This window comes from Pelodiscus sinensis, chromosome 4, assembly GCF_049634645.1.
Source record: "Pelodiscus sinensis isolate JC-2024 chromosome 4, ASM4963464v1, whole genome shotgun sequence".
Lineage (NCBI taxonomy): Eukaryota > Metazoa > Chordata > Testudines > Trionychidae > Pelodiscus > Pelodiscus sinensis.
Window position 1 is genome coordinate 6,066,642 of NC_134714.1, and position 8,287 is coordinate 6,074,928.

The window sequence follows — 8,287 nt, forward strand, 5'->3', positions numbered from 1 at the left end:
GTCAGAATGTTTGTTTCTGCTGCTTCCAACCCACTCCCTACACAGCGCCATCTGCCTTTCAGCCAAATGCAATTCAGCCATCATGCTACAACTACATAGGCAGAGGCAATGCATGGGGGCAGGGCCAGATTAAGGCATGGGTTAGCCGGGCAGCTGCCCGGGGCGCCAACCTATGCGGGGTGCCCGGCTCCTGGATCGCGAGCTGCAGCAGCTCCCAGCAGCCACCCGGGGTGGGGGCTGTGTTAACCCCTGAAGTGCCGGCCAGCAGCACCCTTCCCCCCGCAACCGTGGGCCCCTGCATGGCCAGACTCAGCCCGCCCTGGGCGGCCCTGGGCTGCGCGCCAGCAGCAGTAGCCGGGCTGGGCCAGGCCGGGCACATGTGTCCTGCCACCACCAGCTCCGTGCGCCCTCCCCCACGCGCCCTCTCCTATGCGCTGCCATGTGGGTGGGGCCACGCATGCGCCCTCCCTCAGCCTGGGGCGCAATTAAACTGTCTGCCCAGGGCGCCGGAATGGCTCGGTCTGGCCCTGCACGGGGGCATGTGATCCCCCCATACACGTCTAACTGCTCAGTCACACAAGGACTGTCCACAGTGGTCCTGAGGGCAAACAATTCTCTCTCCATACTCCTAGGAACTGATGCGCGAAAGATCCTAGCATGGTAGACCCTTCCAGGCCACCCTGCATTTATGTTTGTTAACTTGCCGGGATGGCCCACCAGTCCTTCCAGCACCATGGCGAAATAACCCTGTTTATGAATTCTGCACCCTGGGTGGGGGTGTGAGAATGACAGACACATGGGTGCCATCATTGCCCCAACATGGTTTGGGAACCCCAGGCATGCGAATCTATCCATCTTCTGAACACGAGGTAGTATTATGTCCCAGTTAGACAGCACCTTATCAGTGACATGATAGCAACCTGCCTAAGAGTAGCCCCCAACAACTGTTCACCCCACAACTAATTAGTTAGCTATGGACCAGCAGCATTCTGGGGTGGCCAGCTTCCAGATGGCAATGGTGACCTGTTACTCCATCGGAACGGGGCACTGCATGTTGCTACGTTGTCGCTACAGCTACAGCATCGGATCTCAAAGGCAGCCCGTTCATCCTGCAGTTCAAACCTCTGCTGGTCGTCCCACGTCTGCACAACAATCCTCTCCCACCACGGGCTTCCTGGGCCCACAATCAGCCTGGAATGCTGCCGAGGTGATCCTGGAATCGGCCCTCTTGTTCCAACAGCTTAGCAGCATCCCCGTCCTTCGGCTGCCACCACTTCAGAGTGTTCTCTCACCACTGCAGGAGCTGCAGCTGCTGGCGTTGGATATCCTTCTGCTTCGGCACGATGCACATCATAGGCTCAGCGGTGTGATGGGCGAAGTCCAGTGCCCAATTTGTCCAGCTTTGATTGCTGTAAGATAGCTCAAGTCGCCAGTGCTTATTCACACTCATCACCAGAGTGCATTGCTGGGTCCATGCTGATCAACAGCAATTCAAAAATGGCAAAAGCGGAGCCAGAAGGGAAGGGTGGGACAGAAGCGGCGGAAACATGGAATTAAAAAGAAGAAAAAAAACCCTGTCTGGTTCCCCACAATTTGTAGCAAAACCAATCCCAAGATGCACACTTCCTAACAACAGAACAAGACCACGTGATACTTCCAGAACCAGCACAACCTCAGCTCACAGCAATGTGGGCAAACCCTGCATACTGAAAATGCCCCAGGTGTTCCGTGTGCATGCTGTTGGCGTGAGCTCCTTGACATGCATCCAAAACTTTAGGATTATCTCCCGCCAATGTAACCACACCCTGAATCAGAAACAAGCAATCATTGCAGAGTGAGAGTGTCCACATGGGGAGCTATTGTGGAATAACAATTTTGATCAATTTCCACTTGTAGACAAGCCCTCAAATAAACAACAGTTTCTTCTGCTCCTTTGGACCCACAAATTTAGCAGGGCATCCATTGCAATTGCTGCCTGCCTTTCACTGCTGCCAAAACGATGGGAAAGTGTCAGATCAGCGTGCTAGTTCGGCATCCTGGAATCACTTGTTCCATGAGGGTTAAGGAATGTCTTGAAATAGCACATTATTTTGAAATTTGGCGCTGTGTAGAAATAGCCTATTTCAAAATTCAATCGAAATAAGATATGCAGTTTGCATAGCGCAAATTCTGTATCTTATTCGAGTTTAGGGTACTGTGTAGACGCACTCTTAAGTGTCTACACAGGGAACAAGTATTTAATAATGGGCTCTTCAATCTAGCAGAGAAAGACGTCACGATACGCTGGCTGGAAGCTGAAGCGAGACAAATTCAGAGTAGAAAAAAAAGCAAAATTTGTAATGGCAGGAGTAATTAACCATTGGAACAATTTACCAAGGTTTACGGTAAATTCTACATTGGTGACAATTCTAAAATCAAGATTGGATGTTCTTCTAAGAGATCTGCTCTCAGAATTATTCTCTCTGGCCTGTCAAATAGATGATCACAGTGCTCCTGTCTGACCTTGGCATCTCTCTCGCGGAACTCCACCCAAAAAAGCACAGCAGGAATATAATGCGCAGAGGCACGACAGAGGGACAAGCAGTTTCCCCCTATTGTTGTCTTTACTATGTTCCCGAACTTCAAGTTTCTCCTGGGTGGTCCTGAGAGGAATGCTAGAGCAGTGATCCCCAACCTTTTGGGGCTGACGGGTGCCTGGGGGCGGGGCCACTCACACGCCAGGCACTCGGGGGCAGGGCCGCGCACATGCCCGGGAGCTGGGCCGTGCACACACCGCGTGCCCGGTGCCAGCGCCACCCATGCGCCGCACTGCCGGGGCCGGCGCTGCTCCTGTGTTGCACGCCCAGGGGTGGGGCTGCCCATACGCCATGCGCCCGGGGCCGGCGCTGCTCCTGTGCTGTGTGCCCAGAGGCGGGGACGCCCATACGCCGCGTGCCCAGAGCTAGCACTGCTCTTGCGCTGTGCACCCAGGGGTGGGGCCGCCCATATGCTGCGTGGCCAGGGGCCAGCACCACCCATGTGCCACATGCCCGGGGGCGGGGCTGGGGCCGGCCCATATCACTCGGCAGGCGCACAGAAATGGCCCGGCGGGCGCCATGGCGCCCACGGGCACCGCATTGGGGACCACTGCACTAAAGTATTTGTTAGAGCCCCCTCTGAAGAAACATTCAGCTCCTTTTTAAAGGTGTAATCCTACTGCTCACACATTCCTACGCGGGAAAGCAAGCACTCTCTCTTCAAGCAAATCTAGGAATTCATATGCACAGAGCCATAGACTGCCTGAGACGGGAGCTTTCCTGCAAATCAAGAACAATACGTGGGCCTTCGGTCCATTGGGTGGCTGGAAAGTGCTAATGTCAAACGTTAATCCACAAAATACAAAGGGACGTGGCATTGGAACAATACAAGCAAACTGGACATTTTATTCTTTTCACATTGCTCGGAGAAAGCTTCACTTACATGCTAACGCCGCTATCGTAACCATTTACAGAATTATAAAATGTTTCCTTTAAAAAAAAAGTAGTGTACAACTCTGGACAGAAATAAAAAGACTATTTTACAGAATTTGCTAAAAGATTCTGAATTTTAAAAAAATGGAATAGTCTTTACCCCAAAGCAGTTATCTCCCTGAAATATGATTAAAATAAAGGTTTTAAAATCCCAGTTCGGCCATACATTTAAACTCCCTGATTTAAGATCCAAAGTGCACGACTGGTTTCCTTTTAAACATTCTTTAGTCTGTTAATACATGTTGCAGCCACACCTCATGGAGGAGGAAATCACGTTGCAATCTCCTTGTGTTTACTGTTGATAGGCAACGCTTGTCGAGAGAGCCTATTGTAACTGTGCCGGTAGGCCTCTTGCACAACTCCCCCGTTTAGGATCTGCAGCATCTGCAATCCTGTTCTAGCTTTATTTGGATTAAAAATAATGTGCATAAAGTTTTCTCTTCAGACATAGCTGGGGAAGACCATGCCCAGTGTGGGGAAAGCGCGCTGATCTCCCTTAAGGGATAGGAGAGCACACGTGCGATCCCCGATTTTCTTCTTCCCAACCCATGTCTATAGGTTCACCTTCAATCGTGAGGCAGTATGGCCTAATAGTCTGAGTCAATAAATCCAGCCCAACCTGCAGGGCGTGCAGCCCCATGGCCAGAGCCAGTAAACTCATCCCGGTTCGCGGTTCCCCAGTGTGCAGGAGGCAGGAGGGGGTTACACCCCCTGGCAGGGATGTCCAGGCCCTTCTTCTCTGGGGCTATGTCTTCCGTTAAAAGTTTTCCGTTAAAAGCATTTTCGGAACAGAGCATCTAGATTGGCACGGAGGCTTTTCCGCAAATTTTTGCAGAAAAGCGTCCGTGCCTATCTAGCTGCGCTTTTCCACAAAAAAGCCCCGATCGCCATTTTCGCGATCGGGGCTTTTTTGGGGAAAACAAATCTGAGCTGTGTGCACTGGCCCTTTTGCGCAAAAGGACTTTTGCCCGAACGGGAGCAGCATAGTATTTCCACAAGAAGCACTGATTTCTTACATGAGATCGTCAGTGCTTTTGTGGAAATTCAAGCGGCCAGTGTAGACAGCTGGCAAGTTTTTCCACAAAAGCGGCTGATTTTCCGTAAAAACTGGCCAGTCTAGACACAGCCTGGGAGTGCCTAGTTTTCAGCCTGGGTTCCATCATCTCTGTCCCTGGATGTCTGTGGTGGCTTGCTAGGAGCAGGCGGCGCAACCCTCTCCCTGCAGCAGTCAGCCCCAACTGAGCTGAGCTGCTCTCTTTTATACCTGTGCAGCTGGAGCATGCCCAGTAAGGCGGGAGGAGCGTGGCTTCCTCAGCCCTCTCTTCCCCAGTGTGGGGTGCACCCAATCACAGAGGCTCATTATTTAAGTTTCTCAATTGCCCTATTCAGTTTACTCGGGTTCTCAAATATTTTTCCCATAAAGCACATTTAGCCAAAAAGCCAGCTGGTTACGTCACTGCACAGTGAACTACTATCCTACTGGAAACCAGAGATGTACGTCTCAGAGGGGTCGTCGTGTTAGTCTGTAGCTTTAAAAAACGAGTAGCCCTGTAGACCTTAGGGTATGTCTACGCTTGCACCCTCTTTCAAGAGAGGGATGCAAATGCAGCTGAGCGAAATTGCAAATGAAGCATGGATTTGAATTTCCCGCACTTCATTTGCATAATCGCGGACCGCCGCTATTTCGAAATACCCTATTTCAAAATAACAAACGCTGTGTAGGCGCAGTTATTTCGGGAGAAAACCCTTCTTCCGAAATAACCAGTAAACCTCGTTGTATGAGGAATAAGGGTTATTTCGGAAGAAGGGTTTTCTCCCAAAATAACCACGCCTACATAGCGTTTGTTATTTCGAAATAGGGTATTTCGAAATAGCGCCCGGATGCAATTATGCAAACGAAGCGTGGGAAATTCAAATCCATGCTGCATTTGCAATTTCGCTCAGCTGCATTCGCATCCCTCTCTCGAAAGAGGGTGCAAGTGTAGACATACCCTTAGGCTGTGTCCAGACTCAGGGGTTTTTTCGGGAAAAGTAGCCTTTTTCCGAAAAAACTTCACCTGCGTCTAGACTGCAGCCGCGTTCTTTCGAAATTAAATCAAAAGAACGCGGCTTTTCTTTCGACGGCGGTAAACCTCATTTCACGAGGAAGAACACCTTCTTTCAAAAGTTCCTCTTTCGAAAGAAGGCGTTCTTCAATGTAAATAGGGCTTCTTCGAAAGAGAGCATCCAGACTCGCTGGATGCTTTCTTTCGAAAAAGCAAGCCGCTTTTTCGAAAGTTCAACGTGCAGTCTAGACGCTCTCTTTCCAAAGAGCCTCTTTCGAAAGAGGCTTGCAGTCTAGACATAGCCTTAGAGACTAATAAAATACATACCTAGTATCATGAGCTTTCGTGGGCAAAACCCACTTCCTTAGATGAGCAGAGTGGAGAGAAAAGGGGTGAACCCTCACAAGGGATAACAGAAAAAGAAGGGAGAGGGGAAGGTAAAGTACCTGTCCGTTGTAGTGCTGGTGCTATTGAGGCTAATTGAGTGGGCTCTTTTTTTATTTTTGAGGGCCAAATGGTTGGGTAGCTAACCCCTCTTCATCATCTACACTTCCCAGCACGGCGCGCACACTATGTCCCTGAGGCCACACAATTGTCTTTCTTGTAGTAATTAGGGGGAACATACTAAGGCGCTGACAGTTCATAGGAAAGAGCTTGTTTCAAGTCCCTAGGTTTCAATGCACATTCTCTGCATTCCATCGAACCGTTTCACTTCCAGGCACACGTCGGAAAACATTTCGTAGTGTTTGAACAGCAAGTGGCAGAGGAAACAGCGTTCCCCAGTGAGTGGCGGAGAGGGACCAATCAGTACGCTTGAAGGTTTCCTCCTACCCGCGGATGCCTGGAAGCGGGAAACTTTCCTGAGTCTGCTGTTTGGCCTCAAAGTGAAAGTAGCGTATAAAATGGCTCGAGGGAACTTCCTCCCTTTCACAGGGTTGTTACAAAGCAGATTTTCATCAGCTTGCTCAGGATGCTGCAGAAAAGCAAGCTCCTTGTGCACGATCTGGCTTCAGGAATAAGAATTGGCTCTTCGCTGACCCTCATGCTTTTGCTTTTATGGCAAGTGGATGTTATTGACGGAAGTGTTTATTTATCTCATCGCGGAAGGCAAACAATGCTTGTCCAGACCAGTGGTCAACAGCCGGTCAATCGCAATGGACTGGTGGATCCCGGGGAGCCTCCCACGCCACTAGCCTGTGCCCGGGAGCAGCCAGCGTGGCCCCAGAGCCTCACGCGTGTGGAGGGGAGGGGAGGGCAGGATTCTCAGCGTGCTAGTTCTGCCTGCAAGCAGAACTACCACCCCCACAGCTCCCAATGGCAGCCCCCCCGCCTCCCACGCCCGGGGCCACAGGGGTGCGTTGGCGCCCTCTGAGGGCAGCATGGGGCTGGGACAGGAAGGGAGCCTGCCTCAGCCTCGCTGTGCCACCAATTGGGAGCGGACGGTGGTAAGCGCCACCCGGGGACAGGCGACTCGCCAACCCCCAGCTCCTTTCTGTAGCCAGCACCCCACATCCCCTCCTGCACCCTGACCCCCTCCCAGAGGTGTCGCCCTAACCCCTCCCCCGCCTGACTCCCTCCCAGCACCCCACATCCCCTCCTGCACCCTGACCCCCTCCCAGAGGTGTCGCCCTAACCCCTCCCCCGCCTGACTCCCTCCCAGCACCCCACATCCCCTCCTGCACCCTGACCCCCTCCCAGAGGTGTCGCCCTAACCCCTTCCCTGCCCGACTCCCTCCCAGCACCCCACATCCCCTCCTGCACCCTGACCCCTCCCAGAGGTGTCGCCCTAACCCCTCCCCCTGCCCGACTCCCTCCCAGCACCCCACATCCCCTCCTGCACCCTGACCCCTCCTAGAGGTGTCGCCCTAACCCCTCCCCCCGCCTGACTCCCTCCCAGCACCCCATATCTCCTCCTGCACCCTAACCCCTCCCCCACCTGGGCCCCCTTCCAGAACCTGCACCGCACATTCCCTCCTGCACCCTAACTCCTCCCCCACCTGGGCCCCCTTCCAGAGGTGGCACCCTAACCCTTGCCCCTACCTGACTCCCTCCCAGCACCCCATATCTCCTCCTGCACCCTAACCTCTCCCCCACCTGACCTCCTCCCAGAACCAGCACTCTACATCCCCTCCTGCACCCTAACTCCTCCCCCCTGCCTGACTCCTCTCCCAGAACCAGCACCCCACATCCGCTCCTGCACCCTAACCCCTCCCCCTGCCTGACTCCTCTCCCAGAACCAGCACCCCACATCCCCTCCTGCACCCTAACCCCTCCCCCTGCCTGACTCCTCTCCCAGAACCAGCACCCCACATCCCCTCCTGCACCCTAACCCCTCCCCCTGACTGACTCCTCTCCCAGAACCAGCACCCCATGTCTCCTCCTGCACCCTAACTCCTCCCCCCTGCCTGACTCCTCTCCCAGAACCAGCACCTCACATCCCCTCCTGCACCCTAACCCCTCCCCCTGCCTGACTCCTCTCCCAGAACCAGCACCCCACATCCCCTCCTGCACCCTAACCCCTCCCCCTGCCTGACTCCTCTCCCAGAACCAGCACCCCACATCCCCTCCTGCACCCTAACCCCTCCCCCTGCCTGACTCCTCTCCCAGAACCAGCACCCCACATCCCCTCCTGCACCCTAACCCCTCCCCCTGCCTGACTCCTCTCCCAGAACCAGCACCCCACATCCCCTCCTGCACCCTAACCCCTCCCCCTGCCTGACTCCTCTCCCAGAA